The 26,211-nt window shown below is 36.8% G+C and overlaps 1 pseudogene; it reads left to right on the forward strand.

Moving 5' to 3' along the window:
* The first annotated feature begins 20,547 nt into the window (after positions 1-20,547).
* On the forward strand, positions 20,548-21,311 carry LOC127185397 (40S ribosomal protein S3a-like; annotated as a pseudogene).
* The last annotated feature ends 4,900 nt before the right edge of the window (positions 21,312-26,211 follow it).

A 26,211-nucleotide genomic window follows, 5' to 3' on the forward strand; every position in this document is an offset into this window, starting at 1 on the left:
CAGAAGAGCCAGGTCCAATTCCAAGTGCAACAGGCAGCTTTTAGTTCCAGGGGTATCTGACGACCTCTTCTTGATCTGTGGCATCAGTCACAGATATGGTACACATGCATGCATACAGGCAAAACACTGATACATATGCAATAAATAGATACTTAAAATTAACTGGAAAATAAACAGTTTTCAATATTACATTATAAATTTTATAAAATAGGACTCCTTAAAAGCTGTCAAAATTGATAGAAACGATTAAATATTTAGTTAAAATATCATAAACAAAAATTGAGCTTACTAAGAAACCACTTGGAAAGATAATAGTAAATCAAATTGGACCACGAATTTAAATTTTGTAAGAAAAGATATCTTAGAAAAATCAAAACTAAAGAATTAATGGGAAGTCACTAAGCTAAGACTGGAAGCATAATGCAAAAAAGTCATTATTCAAAAGACTTAAAAATTTTGAAATTCTGGGGCTGGAGAGATGGTTCAGAGGGTAAGAGCACTGACTGCTCTTCTAAAAGTCCTGAGTTCAATTCCTAGCAACCACATGGTGGCTCATAACCATCTGTAATGAGATCTGGTGCCCTCTGTACATGCAGATAGAACATTATATACATAATAAATAAATAAATCTTTTTAAAATTTTTTGAAATTCTGCATGGCAATAAAAGTTGTTAATAAGTCAAAGGAAAATAGGCTGCATGATCATGTGGCAACTGCATTTAATTCTAGCCCTCAGGAGGCAGAGACAGATAGATTGCCTTGAGTTTGAGGCCAGCCTGGTCTACATAGTAAGTTGCAGAAAAGCTAAGGATATATAGAGAGACTGTGTCGCAAGAAAAGAAGAGAGAGAGGGAGAGAGAGAGAGAGAGAGAGAGAGGAAAGAATAGTTTGAGAATATAGGTAATGCATATGACAGTTTTCTCAAAGAAAAATTATGTATATGAATGCCAAAATAATATCTATTGTTTTGTAAACAGCACATTTTAAAAACTAGTAAATAATTTATACAATTAGTAAAATTAAGTTCTTAACACAAAACTTCTAAAAATGACTAATAATAATAACAATAATAATATAAAGGACATGTCAAGAATAGTGTTAAACAATTGAGATGTGATATGAATAAATCAATAAAATATATTTTAAAAAAGAATAGTATTAAAACAAAACTTGGGGTGATATGATAGGAAAATTCAAAGAAAAAATTTAAATGTCAATTATAAATATAATATAAAATGATCAGATTCACTTCTTATTGGCAAACAAGTCAAAACTATAATGAGATAACATTTGTCAGCCAACACACTGATAAAGATCTTTTAAATGTTTAATAATATGATTCATTGGTAAAATTATTTGGAAATGGGCACACAAAGACATTGTTGTTGAGAGGGTAAATTGAATAAAATTGGTTTGTTAAGGAAGATTTGATGGATGGTGGTGATACACATCTTTAATCTCAGCTTTAGCAATGATTTCTACAACCCCTTGTTCCAATCATTTATCTATCAAGGTCCCTCAATGAATATTTAAGAATACACTTTACTTCTGGAAAAGACAGGAAGAAATAAATCATATTGAAACACAGCATGGATTTCTGTTCTTATTAAAAACTAAATTCTCATACTCTAACCTAAGTTTTCATCACACAGCCTAATTGACCTTCAGAAGGGGCCATAGACAACACAGCACCTTCTAGATACCTAGTCCCATTATCAAAAGATGGATAAAATTAAGAATCACTTACATAGCTTACAAAGTGGCAGACACCCAATAAACAATTAAGACCTATACAACTAAATCATATGTCAGCATCTCCACATTTGTTAGCATCTCATTAAAGGTCTAGTACCTTTTACCCACTATATTATGCCTACCTTTCCACAACCAAAAGATGTACTAACCAGCAGAAAGTACATTGAAGAGAGGGTATAAACATCAAAACCAAATTTATATATGGTAGTTAGGTTGACATGGCCCGACTAGGAATTTGTAGAATGGATAATATGGTAAGGACTTGTTACACAGACAAAATGCAGGAACAGATGGCCAAGGTAAACATAAAGGAACTTCTGAGAACAAAAAAAAAAATGAGAGAGACAAAGGTCATCATAATAAATAAGCAGAAAGACCAAGAAAGAGGGAGGACTTGAATAAGGGATGGGATGAGAGAGGAAGATGAGACAGAGACAGAGCATAGCCAAGGCCTTTCATGGGTTTGTTAGAAGTCTGGACATAGCTGAAGAAAGAATCTTAGAGTTTGAGGTTACCACAACAAGAATTTCCAAGACTGAGAAGTAGTGACAAACAGCCAAGAAGCAAAACAGGAAACACACACACACACACACACACACACACACACACACACACACACACACACACACAAGGAAAGGAAAAGAAACAAAAGAATTGGAAAGAAGAGATGGTAGTTTTCCAAGTTTGATGAGCAGCACCCAACCACATCAGTTGTCTCACATCAGTTGTCTTCAGTTCCAGGACAATCCAATCTTCTCTTCTGACTTTCTTGTCCACTGCATGCATGTGGCATACTTGCACAGATACACAAAGATACATGTGGATAAATAAGAAAATAAATATTTTTAAAAGAAAGAAACACAAGAAAGACAGGAAACAGTAAGGTACAAAAATTTCCCTAAATTAATTTCAGATCCACAAGTCTCATTGAACATTAAACAGGATACATGTCTCCAAACAGTACTACAACTACATTCTACAAACTTCACGAAATAGAACAATAAGAAAGGCAAACTCTTGAAAGACAGAGTGGAAACAAAAACACCATGCCTCTAGAAGAGTAAATATAATAATTCTATCATTTAATCCCAGCACTCAAGTAGCAGAAGCAGGAAGACTGTGACATCATGACAGCCGGTGTACCATACTGAGACCCTGCCTCAAAAACAGTAAACAAAAATCATTTCTATCAACAGCTCAGAAAACATATAACAACACAGAAGTAGTTGAAGAATTCCGAGGGGAAAAAATGTTAGTCTACAATTTTGTACCCTGCAAAATCATCCTCAAAAACAAGTGAGGATCCTCCAGAAATGGCTTAGTTGGTACAGTTCTTGGCACACAAACAACCCGAGTGTGAACACCCAAGGTCCACGTCCAGGTAAAAGCTACAGATATATGCACACTTGCTTACAACCCCAGCCAATCAGCAAGTTCCAGGTTCAGTGACATATGCTGTTTCAAATAATAAGGTAGAGAACAAAATGCAAATTCAGTCTCTGCTCTCTACATGCACATGCATCCACACACATGTGTACCTCCACATACTCTCAAAGGCAAAAGCAATATAAAGACTGGTGCATATGCAAAAGTGGAAGAGATTTTCTAGCAAAAGGTCTGCTGTGCAAGAAATGTAATGTTTCAGACAAAAAGAAAATGATGATTCTGATGTCTACAGAAAGAAAATAAGAGCTTTGGGAAAGGAATAAATGAAGGTGAAACGGCTTGTTTTATTACTATTAACAGATTTAATATTTTATAAGATAATAAGCCGTACTTGATTGTGCTTGTTTATGTACACTCACATGTAAGTGAAATAAATAACAACAGTGACAGGAGAGGAATTCTGAATGTTTTGTTACTACAGAAAACGTGCGTTACTCAAAAGTGGTATAGCTCTCTGTATAATTGGATGTGAATAGCAAAAACAAGGATGTATGCTTGTAATTTTAGTATTTGGGAAGCCGAGGCAGGTGGATCATGAATTCCAGACCAGCCTGGACTACATCTCAAGATCTATCTCAAAACAAAAATGGGCCAAGGTGAGTTGAACACATATTTTGAAAATTCTTGAGCAATACTAAAACCTGGTTTGGTTATTTATTTGTAGTTAGCTAGTTTAAAAAGCAGTGACAAACATGCTAAGAAAAGTGAGCAAATAGTAATTATATAAGATAGCTGAAACTACAAAGCCAGGAAAAGAATGAAAGACAAATAGGAACAAATAGGGAAAGAATATCTTTAAGTAAGATTCCATCTTACACCCATCAGAATGGCTAAGATCAAAAATTCAAGCGACACCACACGCTGGCGAGGATGTGGGGAGAGAGGAACACTCCTTCATTGCTGGTGGGAATGCAAACTAGTACAGCCACTTTGGAAATCTATCTGGTGCTATCTCAGAAAAATGGGAATAGGGCTTCCTCAAGACCCAGCTATTCCACTCCTTGGAATATACCCAGAAGATGCTCCAGCACACAACAAGAAAATTTGCTCAACCATGTTCATAGCAGCCGTATTCATAATAGCCAGAACATGGAAACAGCCTAAGTGTCCCTCAGTAGAAGAGTGGATAAAGAAACTGTGGTACATATACACTATGGAATACTACTCAGCTATTAAAAACAAGGAATTCCCGAAATTTGTGGATAAATGGATTGAGCTAGAAATGATCATAATGAGTGAGTTAACCCAGAAGCAGAAAGAATCAAATGGTATATACTCACTTATATCTGCATGCCAAGGGGCATGTCCCACGAAAGCCTTCACTTACCAGGAAACTGGGACAGAGGGGAGGGCATCCTATTGGGACTCTAAATGAGAGACGCATGGGAGAACAGCAAAATAAAAGGATACAGAGGGTCCTAGAAATCTACAAGTAGAACAATATGATAGGCAGATTTGGGCCCAGGGGTCCCGCTCAAACTAAGGCACCAGCCAAGGACAATACAGGAGGTAAACTTTAAACCCCTTCCCAGATCTAGCCAATGGTCAGAATATTCTCCACAGTTGAGTGGAGAGTGGGATATGACTTTCTCACGTACTATGGTGCCTCACATTTGACCATGTCCCCTGGAGGGGGAGACCTGGTGGCACTCAGAAGAAGGACAGCAGGTAGCCAAGAAGAGACTTGATACCCTATGAGAATATACAGGGGGAGGTAATCCCCCTCAGGAACAGTCATAGGGGAGGGGAATAATGGGAAAATGGGGGGGGGAGGAATGGGAGGATACAAGGGATGGGATAAACATTGAGATGTAACAAGAATAAATTAATAAAAAAAATAATGAATAAATAAATAAAGAGACACAAGGTGTAAAAAAAATATGGTAGCCATTCATCCAACTATATTCATATTCATGTATCATAAAGCATTCATTTAATTGAATAACTCAGTAGTTGAGATATATTGTGTTAATTGTTTTGTTTGAGGAGAGTTGGGTCTTGGTTTTTTTTTTTTTTTTTTTTTTGAGATAAGGTCTCTCTGTGTAGCCCTGGCTGTCCTGGACTCGCTTTGTAGATCAGGCTGGCCTTGAACTCACAACAATCCACCTGCCTCTGCCTCCCAAGTGCTGGGATTAACAACGTGTACCACCGTGTCCAGCTTATATTTTTATATACTTATTTATTTTTTGTTTGTTATTATGTGGTGTGGGGGTACGTGAAAAGTGTCTGTGGCCACACAAGCCACAGTGGGCATGTGGAGGTCAGAGAAGAACATTGCGAAGCTATTTTTCTTCTTCTATCTTGACATGGGTTCTGGGGTCAACTATAGGTCATCATCAGGCTTACATCCTCTCACGACAGAACCACCTTTACTTGCTGAGCCATCCTACTGGTCTCACACTATTTTTTTAATTGTTAAAATAACAATTTAAAGATGATATATAATAGATATGGATTTATATTCGGAATTTTAGACACACCAAGACAGGAAAGTTGTTTTCGTCAAGGCTGTCAAATACAAATAGCCAAAACACTATGAATGTAACATTTATATAATTCCTGAGTATTTCATGGTTCTTCTTGCTGTAGGTAGTTTATTGTATACATGTATAATAATATAAATGTATATGTAAAAAATAATAAAAATAAAATACACATTAAATAAACTTTACCATGTAAAGCAATACATGGTACAGAAAAATCCATGTATTATGCTACAAAGCCTTCATACAGAAATGCCTACCAAAAAATTAGTACCTTTTTGAAAGACTTACAACAATAACAAACTCTAAGAAGGAGAAGTCCAGAATCAAAGAAAAATGGAAGAGAAAATAATTTTCTAAAAATTGTTTTTTAGTCTCATTTTAGTGATTTGCCATGTTGACATGTAAGATATTGCATGAAAATGGAAACAATTAATGTTTAATCATCTTTAAGACATGACATTCTTTACCGTTCCCCCCTTTTCACATTAACACTCCAAATCACTTGTGTCAGGGCACTCATTCTGGTGAAAGCACCCAAATCCTCAACATTGCACTCCAAAATTTTGTGACTGCTAAACCCCAACAATTCCCAGTGGACAACATAATTGCAATTATGTAAAAAGTTCCATGTAGAGAAAATGCATTACAATTAGAGAACTGTGTGTGTTCAAGATTTTCCAGGCAACTTGGCCAGTACTTTAAACAATGTACCTTTTAAATGGCACTTACCCAGGAAAGAAAATTAAAACAAAGATGAACAAATATGCAAGCTCTGCACCATGTTACTATAATTTTTGATTGTGTGTTTAGAATATACACACATCCCTGACAGATTACGGACAAGAAAAATAGCACTGAAGAACTTACATACATACCCATATGTGGAATATTCCAAACTATGTATCATTTCAACATATTCTGGCAGGTTATCTAACAAGACTACAACGGTTTTCAAGCAGTCATATTGCCAAGTCTCAAAGTGTGGGATCCAGATGTGGAAGGTATTTGGAACTGTGTGTTTTCTTCTAAGCAAATCCAGAATACGTCCATGTAAAAGAATTCCATCCTCCCAGACCCTAAAGTATACATTAGTAACTGCGACATCTATGCATTGTTGGTGGCTCTGGAGCAAGAATGATCCTATCTCCCACTTGTTATGGGCCAAAACTTTCTTGGCAGAAAGTCATTTTTAAATATAAGTCAAAAGTCCATGGCATTTCTTTATAAAAACTAGTGGTGGTTAAACTTTTACACTCTCCAATATGCATGCTACCTACACACACACACACACACACACACACACACACACACACACACACCTCACAGCATCAATTCTTCTAACTTTGTTTTCCTCTTAGGAGAAGCGGAGAGTGAACACTATCAGATTTCATGGCTAGAAATAAAACCTTCCCTAGCATGCTTTTCCTCTACACTCCTGCTGTTATAGTGGAAGGATGCACTCTGGGGGATAAGTTGACAAAAAGTATGATCTTACACAAGTTATTCCCTTACTTGGGGCTTCAGTTTCCTCGCAAATAAAATGAAATAAATTCCCTGGCAACTTCTTAGATCCTGTCTTATTTGATCATAGTTAAATAAGAAGACACCTAGAAATGTATTTTTACATAAGGAATAGAGATATTGGAGAATTGAGATATTAACAATTAATGTGAGTTATAGACTGAGCTGCTAGAGCTTCTTCAGGCCTCTTGAATTTGTTAAGGTACCTTTCAGGCCTGAGATTCTCTTGGGAGTCTATGCATTACTTTGGTAAACTAATAAATGCAGCAAGACTATTTTAGAGCACTGAGAAAGAGCATCTCACTGGGTAAGCATTCAAGGTCTTCGATTATGCTACACAACTTGAATAAAAACTTAGTCATTTAGATTTACAGTGGTAGGCATTGAAACTGTCTGCCAACATGAATGTCTCTGCACATTCCTAAGAAATAGAGCTTTAGTGTGGATAAGGCTAAAATTTCTAGCTCTGCCTTATATAAATCAGAATATATCTTGATCCCTTTGGCATCTTCATGAATGGAACAATTCCTCCTGAACAAGTTACACCTACACCAAAAACAAACAAACAAACAAAAAACAATATGAAGCAGGACATGTAACACATTGTTAGAAAGCATCAACATTTACAAATCATACTTGTTAGGATAAGCAATAAAGATAGGACTCGGGTTCCACATCTGTCACTTATTAGTTGCATTATTCTGGATCAAGTGTCTGACTCTTTTGTGTCAAGTTTCTAATTAATTCCATCAATAGTACCGCATTCTTAATGCTAAGGTTTCTGAAATACCGAAAGCAGCCAAGAGAGAATTGCTATTGTAAGAATTAGCCTCTATGTTTCACTTGTGAGATTTTGCAATCTAGTTAGCTGGAGAATATTTTGTGTATCTCTTCTGATTAGCTATATCCTGAAGTCTAATCCCTTCTGGGCAGTACATGGCCCAGATTGACATTAAGGGAGAAATCCACAAATGTCCATTACACCACTTCTTCCATCTGAGACGAATGTATGCTATTTTATTTGCAATCAAAATGATGATTCTTGGCCCTAAAGCAATGTAAAATCTCATCATTCAGAACACAAACAATTATGAAAGAATACCAAGAATGGACATGGCATCGATCCTAATGAGTCAACCGATCAGCTGCGCCAATAGAAACCAGATCTGATGCCTAGAACCAAAATTAAAATTTACAGACTGTGTGTGAGAACAGCTGCCTTCCCTTTCAGTATCAACTTCTGTTGTGGCAAAAGAGGTATTTATAGACCTGGATTCTATAGTTTGATTTGGAAATATAGATCCATGTTTTTTAGAAAGCTGAACACTGAATCCTGAGTGTCAGAAGTGGACACTTTGTCCACAGGGGAACAGAACCCATCTTGAAAATCTTTCCTATTTCAAAGACTCACAGGACAGCATCTAAAATTCAGTGGGAGAGGCTAAGGTTTATTTCCAGAAATAAGCATAAGGATAATTACAGGATTTTAAAGTGAGCACAATACAGAAATTATTTGACAATCTGCCTTTTCCCTCTGCAATGCTTTCATTGCTTTATGAAAAGAATATAAAAGGCCTAGCTGCAGGGAAAGGACAGCATCAGTTATAGTGACAACTGAAAGCAGTCTGCATGATCTCTCACTAGACAGTGATCAATGACTGTTACAGATTATAGTTGGAGAATTATTAGTATATGACAATCTATTGGTTTCATGGTTGTACAAAAACATTTTTGCATATGACATAACATTTGGGACGCTACTGTGAAATAGCAAGTAGTAAAAATGAGGTAGTATTTATCTTACAATAAAACTATAAACATAAAATTTACAAACCCAGCTGAGCAGTAATTCAAAATTGTTCCTTCAGAACCACTGGACAACTGATTTTATGATCTTCTCTAAAGAGGCAAAATTTTCATTCATACCAGTCTGGCCTGGAACTTCATATTTAGCTGAGGATGACCTTGAACTCTTGATAATTCTGCCTCCACCTCCCATGTGCTGGGTTTATAAGTGTACTACTCTTCATTGTACCTGGCTTATAATTTTCACTACTCAACGTAGCTGCATTATTATATGTTGGGGATGGGCTACATGGCCAATGTTCAGCCATCTTGTCAGAACCTAGGTTCCTATTTCTTCAGAAGTCTGCCATTCACCAGAAACTAGCTGACCTTGTCATAGGTCGGCAGTTTGACACCTGTTGTGGTTTATTGTGGGAGCTGGTCATTCCAGACCCCCGAGCTACTCCTTTTCTGGTGGGACTACTGATAAGATCAGATTAAAGGCCAACTGCCTGTGAGCAACAGTTCTGGGAGCTTTTTCCTGACTAACCAGATCCTTCATGACTTTCCTGGAATTTCTCTCCTGCAATTATAGCAGCTGTAAAGGTAGATACTTACCTGCTGGAGCATTCCAGAGTCAGGTATCCATAGCAACCCTTGCTTATGCAAATACCCATGCCTCTGTGCCTATATAAACTCTGTGAAAATTTTCAATAAACGGGGTTTGATCAGAATCCAGACTTGCCCCCTTCTTCATGTCTAGTGTTCTGTCTCTATACAGGAAAATTTTCCTTCCGAGCGTTATTTGAAACCCGCTGGGCCGGGGCAATTATAGCATCTCTACTTCTTGTGTTGCTTCTCTTTTTTATTCATTTTCTTACTCTCCAAGAACAAGGAATTCCAAACACTTGGTTCTTAAGACCCTTTTCCTTTGCCTCAATCACTCAACAGATTTCCTCTTTCTTTAAATAGCCCACCTGTAATTCATGAATCGTTCATTTAAGACCACATCTTACCTCTAGCCATGATTTTATTCCCCAAAACATGTTTGCCTTTCAATTAATTAACATGGAGTCCAAAAACCAAAACAGAACAGACACATACACAGAAGAACCTAACAATTACCCCCATTACAAATACAACTTCCCTACCATTTTTTTCTTTGTTTTGGGATTTTGTTTGTTGTTGTTGTTGTTGACTTGGCTTGTTTCATTTTGTTTTTCTTCTTTTAAGGGGATGTCTTGCAATGTGGCTCACACTTATCTAGAACTCTCTATTAATCTGAGAATTCACAATTCTCCTACTGCTTTTTAAATTACATGTATTATCTGTAGGCCCAGCTAGCAATCAATCAAGACACAGACACTTGTTATATTTTAAAATAGCCTTAGTTAACCTGGGGCAGGGCAGATATCAGTCCTCTAAACTTCCTTTCATAGTGGGGCAGGCATGGGATCCCTGCCTCAATCCCATGCCATCTGTTTCCAATAATCTCTATCAAGCTACCTCCCATCCATAATCCCAAATACATGCTATGGTCTTCATCTGGGCTGGATTCTCCATCCACACCACCAGCCATGTGCTTCTCCTCCATCTAACCCATGGCAGCCTTCCTTTCTTTACTTCAGGTCTCTCTCCTTTCTTTTCGTGGAGGTCTCTCTTCTTTCCAGGATTCCTCTCTCTCCTAGCCCCACCTACCTCCTGCCCTGCCCAGGTGGGATTGCTTTTATTAAGCAAAAGGTGGGTCACACAGACTGCAAGCAATAATTAGCATCAAAATACATCAGACCATCCCCCAACATCCTCCTGCCTCAGCCTCCTGCTGGGATTACAAGGGTTCACTGCAATGCTTGGCTCAGCTTTCTTTTATTAATCATCCTTTTTAGATAGAATTAAAATGCTGTACAATTGAGCCATTTCATTTAAAATGCACGGTGTGGGGACTGGAGAAACCCTGCATTGGTTAAGATCAATGGCTCCTCTTCGGGAAGACCAGGATTTGATTCTTAGTACCACATGGTGGCTCCCAACTTTCCTTCCATAACATCTGATGACTTTTTCTGGCCTCCACAGGCATTACTCGCATGTAGTGCACCAACATACATGCAGCAACACTCTCATACAAATAAAACTATCTTTTGAAGAACAGAGAGTTTTTGTTTGTTTGTTTACTTTTTAAAAAATTATTTAGTTTTCATTTCACATTCTAATCATAGTCTCCATCCTCCTCTGCTCCTGGTCCTACCTTTCCTCCCTCTTCCCCACTCCCCTATGCCTCAAGAAAAGAGGAGCCCTCCCCAGACTAACTCACACCAGCACATCAAGTCACATCAGGACTGAGCACATGCTCTTCCCTTGTGGCCAGGCAAGGCAGCCCCACTGTGGGGGAAGTGATCAAAAGCCAGGGAACAGAGTCCCTGTCAGAGATAGCGTCCCCTCCCCTTACTAAGCGACCCACATGAACCCTGAGCTGCTCATCACCTACATCTGTGTAGGGGGCCTAGGCTGATCCATTTATGGTTCTTTGTTCGTGCTTCAGTCTCTACAACACACCCTCTGTGCCCGTGGTTTGTGTTTCAGTCTCAGCACGCCCCTCTGGGCCCTGGTTAGTTGGCTCTGTTGGTCTTCTTGGGAAGCTCCTGTCCCCTCTGAGTCCTTCTATCCTTCCCCCAACTCTTCCTGAAAGTGCTCTGAACTCCGCCCAAACTTTGGCTATGACCAGCCAATCCCTGGCCTAACCTGAAACCCACCCTGAGGCCGAATCTCAGAGCCATCCACTGACTCTAACAATAAGAATCAGCTGAGGGGGAGGGGGCACAGCAAATGATCAAAACAGATACAGAGGGTTTTTTTTTTAATGAAGTCAAATTAATCTATTTGTTATTATTGTTTATATTTTAGGTGGCATGCCTAAAAATAGTATGTTTTCTTATTTTGTATTTTAGGCTGGTTTACTATTCTGACCTCTTACGATACCATATGCATTTTAAAAACAGCTCGCTAGGTTTTATGAACAAGTCAGCTGAATGGCTGTGAATTAAATTTAGGAAGAGAGTGATTGCCTAGTATGCACAATGCCTTGGTAAATCCCCAGTAGAAGAAAAAAAATTAACATAATTACTGCCAGGTATGTTGGTACACACCTATAATCCTAGTTCATGTATGGTGAAGGCAGATGGATCAGGAATTCAAGATCATCCTTGGCTACATGACAAGACCTATGCCAACCTAGGCTACATGAGACCTGGTTTCAAAACACAAAACAAAACAAAATTAAAAAGCTAAAGTATAGAAAATAAAATGAAACAGATCTTAGCTGAGACTGAGATTTACTAATATGTTTTAAATGTTGTTTCTTTCTCTGACAGGTAATTTTAATCTAAAAATAGTATGATATGTTCTTGTCAGTGTGGTGAAATTATTGCTAGTTGTGCGCCACAGCGCTACAATCCCAGCACTTGGGAGATGGAGGCAGGGTGATAGGCATTCAAACACAGCCTTGGCTATATAATGAGTTCAAGTTTATCCTGGAATAAATTAAATGTGCTCTCAAAAATAAAAAGGTAAACACATTGCTTTTGGAAGCTGATGTACTTTACCTAGTACTAACTAATTTTCTTCATAATCTGTCCAAGAATTTTTGAGTATAAAAGGTGTGTGTGTGTGTCTGTGTGTTTGTGTGTGCCTTTTTACTTTAATGTCATAATTGGATTTTTTTTTGCTCTGATGAAATACTATGACTAAACGCAACTTAAGGAAAAGATCTTGCAGGAAAATTTTTCAGTCATTCTTGCTTGAGTATGATGTTAGATGTGATTTGAAAATATCCTGCCTTATTAATATCAAGATGCTTTTCTTCAGATCTTTTGAGTATTTTAACTAATTTTTATAGCAGATACATAAAAATTATGCCTGCTTACAGGGTACCATGGGATGTTTCACAATATTTCTTGACTTTTTAAATCATGAAAGGGTATTGAGTTTAGTCAAAATTTTTTCTGTATCAATTGAGATGGTCACATTATTTTATTTTATTAGTTGAGTGCTTTTCATACACTTAAACTCCAGGAATAAACCCACCAAATATATTGGTCACAATGTACAATCTTTAATGTTTTGTTGAATTCTATAGTTTATTTTCTTTTATTTTTCCATCACTGCTTGTAAAGGATGTTAGTCTGGGGTTAGCTGCTATTGTTTTGTTTTGTTTGATTCCTATGTTATCTATGTGCCTTGGATATCCAGATAACTGACATCATAGAATTATTGATGAAAATTTTCTCTCTGCCCTTCATTTATTTGTAAAAGTCTGAGAAGAACTCACAGCACTTCTTTAAATATTTTATAGAATTCACAGTGAGGCAACCTTTGTTCCAGGGCTTTTCTTTCTTGGGGGATTTGGGTTCCTTCTTCATATCCATCCTATTTACAGGTTTGTTTCTATTTTCTGCTTCTTCGTAATTCATCCTTGATGTGAGTTTCTAAGAAGCTTTTCATTTCATCTTAATTATTAAATTCTTTGGTATGTATATTTTTCACTGTACTCACTTAAGTTTGTTTTTATTGCTAACTTTCATTTCTGCTTTTGTATATTGTGTGCTCTCTCTACTTCTTTGACAATATTGCTTAAGGATGTGAGTTCTATTGATTTTTCCCAAGCAATCAACACTTAGTTCTATTTCCTGTTGTTCTTATGTTCAATATTTTATCTCTATTCTGCAGTATGATTTAGTCCCTTCTGCTAGCTCTGGCTTTACTTTGTCCATTGTTCCTTACTTTCATAATGTGTAAAATTAGGTTGCATATGTGAAATCTTCTTTTAATTTTCCTGTATTTTTATTACTCAGGCCCATGAGCTTCCCTGATGGTATCCATCTTCCTCCTCCTGCTATTCCACACCTCCTCCAAAATATTTCCCCTTCTACTTTCCTGCCTTTTTCTGTTTCTACATCTAGTTGATAATATGTAATAACTGTCTTTCTAGGTCTAGCTCATTATGCTCAATCTGTTAATATTCATTTCCATTCATTTTCCCTAACATTCAAAATTGGTTGTGAATATGTACTATGTTGTCTTTATCCATTCAACGGTTGACAGACTAGTTCTGTATCTTGGCTATTATAAGTAGCAACAAAAATGGATGTGCAGATATCTCTTTGGCTTTGTAACATAGAATCTTTCAGGTATATAACCAGGAGTGGAATGTCAAAGGCGTATATGCCTTCACAACCAAACCACATTTGTTACTTTCTTTGAATGATAGCCATCCTGGCTGTCATGACATAGCATTGCTGTACTTTTTATATAAATTTCATTAATACTAAGTATAATGGCCAGTTTTTCCTATTTTTGCATCTTGTATTTTTGCTTTTATTATTTTGTTGTTTTAATAGGCATACATGTAAATGGGATATAATATGACATCTTCACACATGTATAATATTTCCTTTGTTCATACCTACATATCTTTATTAACATTTAACATTTGTGAAAGCATTGTGTCGTTTTATCATTTGAGAGATCATGTTTTCATCAAATCCTTACCAATTTATAAGGCAGATAGTCAGGAAAGCCAGATAGCCAGGAGCAGATTGGAGTCTTTCAATATAACTCTTGATGGATCTCAGCCAAGAGCTTAAAGATTTTGATTGAGCTAGAAAGTGTGAAAAACAGAAGATACAATATGAAATCTCAGGCTTTACTTCAATTTGCACCTCTTCAATGTTTTACCATCTTTTCTGTTTTCTTGTGGTGGAGATGGTTTGGCTTGGTCTGATGGCTATGAAATTATTTGGGTATTTTCTCTCCTGGCTCTTTTGTTTTTTCAACTCTGTGACATATTAACGCTTGCTCTTTAACATCCATTTTCTGTTCCAAGATCCAATCAAATGGATATCCTTGCATTTGATCAGTTATTATGTCTTTTATTTTTATTCTGTACATTCATAGTCAATCATATTCAATCCCCTATATCCCTCCAGATAATCTCTCTCCTTCTCACATGTCCCCCCGCTTCTCTCCAGCCTCACATCTAATATTATATGGTATACATAAAAATGGTTTATCTATACAAAATATAGAATCCACAAATAAGGGGGAAGCTTGTAATATTTGTCTTTCTGAAACAAGTTTACTTTGCTTAATACAATGATAGCCATTGTATTTATTTTTACACTAAACAAAATAATTTCTGTATTTATATGGATAAATTACATTGTATATATATATATCATATTTACTCCATCTAAAAGTCAGGTGACTGCAGTTGTATCAGCTAACATTCAGGTCTCCTATTTCTTGATCTAATGTGTCTATTTCTGTCCCAGTAGCATGCTGTTTCTGTTATTATGGCTATATTTTGAGTATAACTAGAAGTCAAGTAAGGTAATATCGCAAGCATTGTTCATTTTTGCTTAGGCTATCTGGGCTCTTCTGAGTCCATATAAATTTTAGGTTCTTTTTTTTTTTCTATTTCTGTGAAGAATATCACTGGAATTTTTATAGGAATTGTACTGACTCTAAATCACATTAAGGAATGCAGACATTTTTGCTATATTAATTCTGCTGATTTTTATATATGAAGGAGTCTCTCTGTCTTTCTGTATCTTCTATTATTTTTCTGTATTTAAATTTTCTTAATACCAAAGTATTTCATTTCTTTTGTTGGAATTATTATCAGATATTTTTTGAAGATATCATATCATGAATGGTGTTATTTTCATGATTTCTTTTCCTGAATTATTGTCATTTGATGTTTGTATATTCATTTTATATCTTGCTACTTTGCAGACTCCTTTCTTTCTTGCATTAATCTTTTATTCAATTCATCTTATTGCTCTAGATAATACATCAAAGATTATAGGTATGCAGGTGTGGACATATTTGTCATATATGACTTTAATGGAAAATCTCTTCTTTTTTCTAACTTAGTATAATATTGCATATAAGATGTCATATATAGACTTTATTATGTTGTATATGTTCTTTCTATTTCTACTTTTTTTTCTAGGCTTTATCATAAACAGATATCGGATTTTATTTAAAGACTCTTCTGCTTCTATTGGGTTGTTCATGTAATTTTTGTTCCTGAGACTATTAGTGTGCATATTGCATACAGTGGCTTATGTATAATAAAACATGCTTGCATACCTGAAATGAAGCTCACTTGATCATTGGGGGTGATCTTTATGTCTTTATATGCCCCATTAAACTCAAAACAGGATTAAAACCTTTGAGGTTTTTTTCCCTTGGGGGTGATCAACATCATGGTTTGATGCATAAAAACATTTGCTGCCAAGAATGAAGACTTGAGTTCAATCTCTGGAATCCACATGATAGAAGGAGAGAATTGACATGTCCTCAGATGTCCACACGCATCATGGATCACATGGTCTCAATCATATGTGTGCTCTCTCTCTCTCTCTCTCTCTCTCTCTCTCTCTCTCTCTCTCTCTCTCTCTCTCTCTCTCTCTCTCTCTGTGTGTGTGTGTGTGTGTGTGTGTGTGTGTGTGTGTGTGTGTATGAGAGAGAGACAGACAGAGAGACAGACAGCGACAGAGTGACAGAGAGATAGAGACAGAGAGACAGAGGTAAAAATATTAAACTCCATTTGCGAAGTCACATATCATTTCTCATGGGTGCTCTGGAGAGTTACTTTCTTGACTATTTACCATTATTCTTATTCTCTTCTATAAAGGTAATTCCTAAAAAGAGTCATGCTACACTTCCACCTACACTGAGGTCAGTTTTCATTTGATTCATAGTGGAGTGTCATCTTTCGGCGCCGCACCGTCCAGCGGAAATAAGACACCGACAACCAGACTTCTTCTCTAGATCTTTACTCAGGATTTTGCTAAGCAGGAATGGCCCCGAAGGAGGGAAGGACAGAGCTTAAGTAACAACCAAGTACCAATCAGCTTTTGCCAGGTGCTAACTCCTCATAGGTCAAAGTCAGAGCAAGGCCGCTCGTCACAAGATTGTCCGTTACCCCTGCACAGCCCTTCACCATATGAGGACTTGTTTATCCTGGAGAGCACTCGCCAGCGGGAAGGCGGAAGGTGGAAACCGGTGCCATGTCAGGGCACGGCACTTCGCAGCTCTCCACAGTCATCAGTATTACTATTATAGTTATTATTATTTTCACTGCATAAGTTAGTATTTCAAATGTTTCAAAGCCAGAGGCACTGCATTTGTGATGAGAAGAGGAAGATGCTGGGAGAGATGGTACTCTAGCAGAGGAATAGCTTGAAGTGCTAAGTCTTCACTTGCTGTTAACAATGACTCCCTTGAAGTCCTAAGCATTCCATACATGATGAATGCTTTTTACCCTTGCTGAAATAAGCAGTGTACATTTCAAAGACAACATTTCAATAGCTATCACAGTTAACTTTAAAGAATATAGTAATCGGGAGATCAGGACAGGTACTGGGACTTGCAGCAGGACTGTGGGCGAGGAGGTGCAAATTGTATGGAAGAGTTGTGGGATGGAAGTACAGGATGGGTGACAGAGCTTGTCAGGAGTTCCACAAGGAGACTATCAAGGTCTGTGGATCTGGATGCAGGAGGTCCTGTACAAAGTGATGCCCCAACCAAGGACAGTGCAAGCAGAGAACCTAGACCCACATGGGGAAGGGGGTAGTGGGGGACTGCCTCTGACAAGATCTCTGGTGCCTGTGATTTTATCACTGCCCCTTAGGGGAGAGGCCCTGTGGGAACACAGAGGAAGGGGATGCAGGCTATCTAGATGAGACCTGATAGGCTGTGGTCAGATGGTGGGAGAGGAGGACCCCAATTGTCAGAGGTCTATGGGAGAGGAATAGATCAGAAAAGGGAGGGAGGGTGGGAACAGGAAGAAAAGACTGGGGGTAGGGGAATTACAATCTGGATGTAATGTGAATAAATTATAATAATATAATTTTAATATATATATAATTATAATAATTATTATAAAAGAATATAGTAATCAAATGTGGATGATGGAAACAGAGATCCAGGGGGAAATTCTTGTTTATTTGTTTGTTTGTTTGTTTTTAAATAGTTGCTTCTCTGCTGAGGCCATGTTGGTGTCCATGGTCTGTTTTGCTTCCTGGAGTCATGTAGATGTCTATGGTCTATGCTACTACCAGAGGCCTTGCTAATGTTTGTAGTCTCTCTTCTCCCAGGGGCCATGTTGGTGTCCATGGTCTGCGCTGCAGCCTGACCCTGTGCTGATATTCGTGGTCAGTATTACTGCCGGAAGACATGTTGATGTCTGTAGTCTAGTGCTGCCACTGAGGACCATGTTGAAGTCTGTGTTGGTACTGCTGCTGGAAACCATGTAGAAGTCCATGATCAGTGCTGCCAGTGGCTGTTAGGAGCAACGAACATTCTATTGCAGAGGTATTGGTGACTTCAGACTCATGCTTGAGAATAAGAGACATTGAAGGATTCTGTGATAACCGCGCCTCCCCCCCCCCCACACACACACACATGCATGCACAAGAAAGAAATAGTCCAGACAAGAAGCTATTGAAGAGAGTTCTTAAAAATTGTGATAAGGATGCTAGGTATAGCTCTTCACAGATGATGGTTCTGGTGGGGTTATAGACTCAATTATTTTTAAGGGGCTGGCCACTGGATGTTTGACCATATTCTAATGAGTGTATGGGCAACACAAATTGGACTTAGTGTATTTTTTATTGGGTGCTGTGCACAAGTATGGGAGGCAGACCTGGAAGGAATGGAAAGCGAGTGTGATCAGGGTGCATTGTGTGAAATTCTCAAATCATCAATAAAAAAAATATATTGGAAAAAACAATTGCTTCTCTGAGAACAACTGACAGGTTTTGCGATTTCTCCTATTTCCCTCCTTCAGCATAAATAGGAAGAAAAGATAAAACTCTTGAGTATAGTTATTGGTTGGATTGATGTCATGCCAAAAGCATATGGCCTAGTTATTAAGGGGGGACAGATGGGGCATTTATGATTATCTAGGGGGAGCTCCACATCCTCAACAGGGTGACATTAAAATCTACAGGACCAAAACTAGAAGCAAGGTTTAAAAGAACAAAGTAGAAATCATTATTACGTTGCTCACAACTATGTTTAAGATCCAAGAAATAAACAAAATATGATCTATGAAATAAGTAACTTTATATACCTGTCTTGTTTTCTAGAACTATAATTTTGAATGAGTATCATTTGTCTGTGCACTGTGACATTTGGCTACTGGTATTCTAGTGGCCTGTGGCACTTACTATTGTTTTCTAATAATATGAAACATATGTCAGACATATGTCCATCTATAATTGCATCATTTATATTTGCAATGTGATAGCAACACATCATGCTCCGCACTATAGATTCACTCTGTGCAACTTTATAAGCACTTGCTTGCCAGTACTAAGTCAGATGTACCTAGTATCATATTCAATAATGTCCCCATGACATTGTCTTAAAAGAGTATCTGCTTGGCTCTGGAACAAATATCAATATCTAAATACCATCATAGAAAGACTTAGTGCAATACAAAAAAATAGTTAAATATTTGTGGAGAAAAATTGGATTGCTATAAAAAGTTCTGGAATCAGAGAGAAGGCTATTCATATTTATACTTCATCACTCACCTGCTATAAAAAATTTTAAAGGTTAGTTAAGCTCTACAATGCTTAACTACCTAATTCATTAAAAAATAATTTCTATAAGTATACAATGAAATTATGTAAGGCACCCAACAATAGCATTTTAAGAGGGCCCTTCTTTCTTTTGCTCTGTGTTGAAAATGAAATCAAAACACCACTCAAATGTCGAAGTACTAGCTAAATGTCCATGTACAGTTCAGTATGTATAAGGCATATTGTCTGCATGTATCTCAGAAACAAGTTTTACGAACTATGAAATAGTATAAAAGAAAATAACTAATCACATATGTGTTTCTTATGAAGTAGGAAAATTGTATCAGAGGAAGAATGACATTTTTAAGATTTCATAGCTGAGTACTGTTAATTGTAGGACATCGAGAAGAAGCCCACATTGTAAAATACACTACTGGTTAAAAATTCAGCATCAATAACATTAAAACCTCAATGGTGGTGGTCTCTTTTACAATTCTCTTCAATAATGATAACTAAAGCTTATTAAGTGATTACAATAAGCCAAATATTGAGGCAAATTCTCCATGTCAACTATTATGACGTCTGCAACAGAAAACAACGAAGAATGTATGGTTTTTATATATTTGCCTAAGTTATTGAGGCCAAGAATTTAAAGTGGAGTAGTTTTGAGTTTGGGCTGTATTTCTCTTGACATATAATTACTCACTTTTGCAGGAGAGATGGATCTGCAGTTAAGAGCACTTGCTTATTGCTCATGCAGAGGGCCTAAGTTCACTTTCTATCACTCACAACAGTTCACAACTGCCTGTAATCCAGTTCTAGGAAATCAGACATCTTCTTGCCTCCAAAGTCTCCTTCATGTACCTGGTACACAAAAACTCATATAGGCATGCACACACATACATAGAAATAAGAGGCCCTTTTGGCTCTCTGAGCAACACCATGGCGGTCAGGAAGAAGAAATGCCTGATGAAGGTGACAAGAAGGGAGCCAAGAAGAAAGCGGCCAATCCATTTTCTAAGAAAGACTTATATGATGTCAAAGCTCTGGCTATGTTCAATATTAGAAACACTGGGAAAACACTAGGACTCAAGAAACCAAGATTGCATCTGATGGCATCACGGGTCGTGTGTTTGAAGTGAGCCTTGCTGATTTACAGAATGATGAAGTTGCATTTATAAAATTCAAGCTAATTACTGAGGATGTTCAGAGCAAAAACTGTCTGACTAACTTCCACAGCATGGATCTTATCCAGGACAAAATGTGTTCCACCGTCCAAAAGTGGCACACCATGATGTTGATGTCAAGATGACCGATGGTTATTTGCTCCATCTTTTCTGTGTTGGAGTCACACACAAAAAAAGCAGCAACAACCAGATACTAATGACAACATATGTGCAGCACCAGCAGGTCTGCCAGATCGGAAGAAGATGATGGAAATCATGACCCAAGAAGTACCGACAAATGGCTTGGAGGACATGGTTAATAAGTTGATTCCAGACAGCATTGGAAAAGACATAGAAAAAGGCTTGCCAGTCCATCTATTCTCTTCATGATGTCTTCCTTATAAGAGTTGAAATGTTGAAGAAGCCCAAGTTTGAATTGAGAAAAACTAATGGAGCTCCGTAATGAAGGTAGTAGTTCTGGAAAAACAACTGGTGACGAGAGAGGTGCTGAAGTTGAACGAGCTGATGGGTATGAACCACCAGTCCAAGAATCAGTTTAAAATCCAGTTTTTTAATAGTGACAAATAAACTGTCATGTTTGAGAAAAAGTAAGAAATAAGAAACATTTTAAATATGGTAAGCAAAATATTATTTACTTTTAAAATCTCAAGTTTTTAATCACCATTTCTAAATAATTAATGTTTACTATATATCGGGTGCTGTATCCAGCCTTTATGCTCACTGTAGATCATAATTATAGTTGCTGTCTTAGTAAATACATTTTCTTATTCCAGTTTGAAAGCTGAAGAACTCTAGTAAGAGGCAAAGTAGTAGTCTGAACCCAAATGTGCTTGGCCCCAAAAAGACTCACTCCTCATCATCACATTTTTGTATTTATAAGCGCATTTGTGTTTGTTAGACAAGATATTAGAGGAGAAAAGTGATGTAATTGCATTGCTGAATACCTGACTTAGAAAGGACATGTATAAAACAAATAATGAACATCCCGTAGCCAAGGACAAAAAGCAAAGAATTGCAGGCACATACACACACAGTACCTATAAAGCTAAATGTCTCTGTGAGCTAAGTCTTATCAGCATGTTAAAGACTAAAAAAGATTTTTTTTTTAAGTTTTTGGATACACTTGGCACAAACAGAACAAAACTGGCCAAAAAAGCAAATTGAGTTCACTTTATTTTTCTTCTTCATTTTCCATAAAAAAGAATGCCCTTCAACTTGAAAGAGTAGCATAAATACAGCTTTAAAAGGCATTGTAAGATAGACGAGCACTTAGGAAGAGTGTTCTTTGGCACTTCAAATCAGAGAATGTATAAAGGCCAAAAAAGAATTCCATCTTAATGTGAGAGAAAAGTTCTTAAGGGTATAAACACAGGAGTATTCTGGAACTCTCTGAATTCAATTGAGACATCATATATACACCAGGTTAGTTAACAGGAATGACTTGTCAATTGGGTGAAGGTGAGAGTGCCTCATCTCTAGGGCTCACAATGGGGTGAAAATATTTTCAAAGTTAGACTATCATATGAAACAATCTGTAATGCTTTTCCGAGTTTAACAATAAAACAGCTAGTGATGCACAGTAAGTAAAATTTGCTGGTTTGGAGTAAAAGAGGGAGAAATCAGTTTTGAGTGTGAGATCTCAAGAAATTTATACGGAAAGTAATATTTAATCTCTACTGAAGATGGCCAGACTTTCAACTAGAAGAAATGGGATGAAGAATATCTTAAGACAATTAGAACACTAGTGTCATGCCATCCAAAGAACGAGAGTAAAGGGATACATAGCTCACTTGGGGAGTACAATTGGAGCCCTTATTTTAAGAAATTAAGCTGAGGGCTGGAGACATGACTCAGCAGCTAAAAGCACTGGCCTTCCTTCTAGAAGTCTCAGGTTCAATTCCCAGCACCCACATAGTGGCTCACAGCCATCTCTAACTCCAGTTCCAGGGGATTCCCATGTCCGTTTATGGACTCTCTGCGCACCAAGTATTCACGGGTATATGTACAGCCAAAATACCCATACACATAAAACTAGATAAAATCTTAGAAACTCCAAAGAAACAAAGGAGAATGAGTTTGTACAAATCTGTAGATCATGAGCTGAATTTGGAAGTAGATAATTACTACCTCAAACTTGTATAGCCTGAGACAAGCTAGATATCTCTGAACAGATCTAACAGACTGGTTCTCAAAGGTCCGTATAAAATAAGTGTTCCCAGGGTGTGGAATAGAGCTAGCAAGGCAAATTCACCTACCTAGATCTTCCTCGCTTTTTCCCTTTCACCTTTATTACTTTGAGAATAATAAAGCTACAATAAAGTTGAAAGAATTACTCAGTGAACAGACATTTATTACCTCTCTCTTTTCCTGTTTTCTTATGAAACATTTGAAAATTTTCAGATAGATAACTTCCTTTAAAAAAAAAAAATCTGGTGTCAAGAAATATAACCTATATGAAACATTTGGAGAACTTCTTTCTTTAAATCCATACAAATGAAAAGGGAAGGTGGGGGTTAACTAATCACTGAGTAAGTTTAAAGTTAATTAAATTAACACTAAGGAGTGGAGACTAATATGCCATTATAGCCTGGGGACAGATCACTGGTTTGCAAGGCACTGCCCTTACCGAAATTAAAGTAAACATTTTCTCTCCCGATGAGAGTTTATTCCTGGATAACGTATAATTCTCCCTTTCCCCTACCACTGGTGTTTATTGAAAATCATCCTTAGAGTTTAAAATACATATTGATTCTTTTGTAGTTCCAGAGAGTCTGACTTGGCATGAAAGCAAAAGGGCTCCCGGCATCTACAGAAGAGATGCATCATTGAGTGAGCACAAATTTAGGATGACGCACTTCATCTAGTTGAATCTCTAGTCATTTCTCTCCTTTTGCAGGAAATTGAGATTTTAAAACCTCAGGCACTCAAACCATGAAAAAAACTGCCTCCGCATAACAGACTTGCACTTGAATGAAATAGCTTTGCCAATGTTAGGTCTTCTCAGTGAACTGGCAGCTGTAGTTTCAATTGAGCCTCCTAAACTCATAATTCAAATCTTTAGATGTGTCACGGGCCTTTTTCATATGTTATAAAGCATAAGATTTTGTGTCTGGGATGCAGCTCAAGTAACTGAGCTTTAGAACAAAAATCCTAATGTGTAAGCTTTTCCTCTAAGCATTAGCATCAACTGAACGGTCGTTTAGAAGAGGCCAGTGTTTTCTAAAACAAATCTCCATACTTTGAAGATATTCAGACATTTTCCTTTGTACATATAAGATGATAATTTGTTAGCAGATGGTCAGATGGTAAGTTTAATCAACTACAAGAGGAACATCATGGACTCATTCAGCAAGAACCTCCCATTTCTGTGTTATGAGTTATCTTCTTAATAAGATAAATATAATTTAGTGTTTTTATCTTCCCTTAAAAACCATGCTGTTTTTAAAGATCTGACAATATTTTGAAAATCCCTTAATCTCTATGTATTCTTTGAAAATACAAAGATAGTAATCAAACAGCTTTAATGTTGTAGTGGATGGAAGGTTATCAAGACCTTCCACATGGACTCTCTTGGATGAGGAAGTTGAATGCCCTATAAATCCGTTAGCTGGGGTTAGCTGCATAAATCAGAAGGGGACAAGGGAAAAACTTTTAAAATTAATACTTTAAAAAGACAGTTTATGGAATAAATCTGGAACAAGTTGCACGTTTATCTGTATCCATCAGGGCAATATTATTGGATTACAGTTTGCCACTGCCTGCCAGCATGAAAAAAGTAGACGAGATGGGGAATAAAGTGTGTAAATAGAGCAAAAGAAAATTGTTAAGTCTATTATTCTATCAAGAAAGAATAGTTACCAAGAATATCACTGTAACCGCCATTTACACATGACCTTTTAATACTCTTTTAACAAAATCAAGAAAACTGTTACCTGAACATCTGAGCCTTGTGATAATAATTAACCGCTACCAAGTGCTTAATACTTTCCAGGTGCTTTTATAATTACTTTAGATCAGGGGCTTTTAACCTTGACTGCAAATTAGAATCATCTGGAGAGCTATAAAATTCCAGATGACCAGGTCTCCCTAGAAACCTATTAAACCATTGTATCCATGGGTACCTTGCATCCAAGCATGAGTGGTGCTTAAGATCACCAGGTGATTGCAATATGTAGCTGACTCAAAGAAAGATTTTTTTTGATCAGCCAGTTTATTTAATCCTTACAATTGCCCTTTGATGTGAAATACTTTTTATCATCAGCAGCAACAGCAGCGGCGGCGGCAGCAGTCATAATTTACAAGTGGCAAAACTCTTGAAGAGAAACGTAAGTTTTCTTTCCCAAGGCCAGTGACTACTAAGTGATAGAATCAGGTTTGCATGTAGGCAATGTAGTTCTATTGTAGCATTATTGTGTTATTGATATTCAAATCAAAATTCAAAGGCTTATAAAAAGTTATCAGCCTCCAAAATCTCCAGTCAAAGATGTTACCTAGTAGCATTAAATAATTTGAATTTGTTTGAAAGTTAACTGTAGGGCTGGGAATATTGCTTAGTTGGTAGAGTGCTTACCCAGTATGTACAAAGCCCTGGGTTTCAGACTCAGTCCCATTATGAACCTAGTAGTGTGATGCACACCTGCAATCTCAACAATCAGGAAATGGAAGCAAGAGGATTGGAAGTTCAAGTCATCCTGGTCCATGGATCAAATCTAAAAACAGCCTGGGTTGCATGAAATTTCTCTCAATATATATAGATACTTGAATGTTAAATTTATACTTTAAAGTACTGCTTGAGAAAAAAGCAATGCCCTTTTGTCAAGGTTTTAGTACAATTAAGTTGTCTGATTTCAAATATCATTCAGAAATGTAAAAGAATAGTTTTAAATTGCATACTATATATTTCTTAGTTTTAGAACACTCAAGAATAACCTTAATATTAGTATTTAAAGGTTCTCTACTTAGGTTATTATTTTAAAATTCTTCGAGTTTTTTAGAGAAAGGGTTATAAATAGTCAGATATATCATTTATGTCAATAATTTGAATGAAGGAGTACAAAGCTTATTAAGAATTAAACTATTAAAAAAAGAATTAAGCTATTATTGGTCTTATTTAGGGAGAAAACAAGGTTGGGCTCAGGTGTGTCTCTCTTTTCCTTTATCTTTCTTTCTTAGGTTGGAGATAGGGGTTGGAAAAAAAAGAAGGGGTAATATAGAAATATATAGGGATGATAGGACAAAAAGTAGATTAGTGAATTTACTCCTCAACTTAGGACCTTAATTGCTACTCACAAACAAGGTTATTTTTAATTCACTAGTATAGAATTTTGTATATTGATGAAAAATAAGTATAATTTTGATACATTGGTACAGAATTATAATTTAAGATTATTCTTCACATTATATATATTTATATTCTAATATGAAATATTGTACCCATAC

The sequence above is a fragment of the Acomys russatus genome, chromosome X (genome assembly GCF_903995435.1).
Source record: "Acomys russatus chromosome X, mAcoRus1.1, whole genome shotgun sequence".
Lineage (NCBI taxonomy): Eukaryota > Metazoa > Chordata > Mammalia > Rodentia > Muridae > Acomys > Acomys russatus.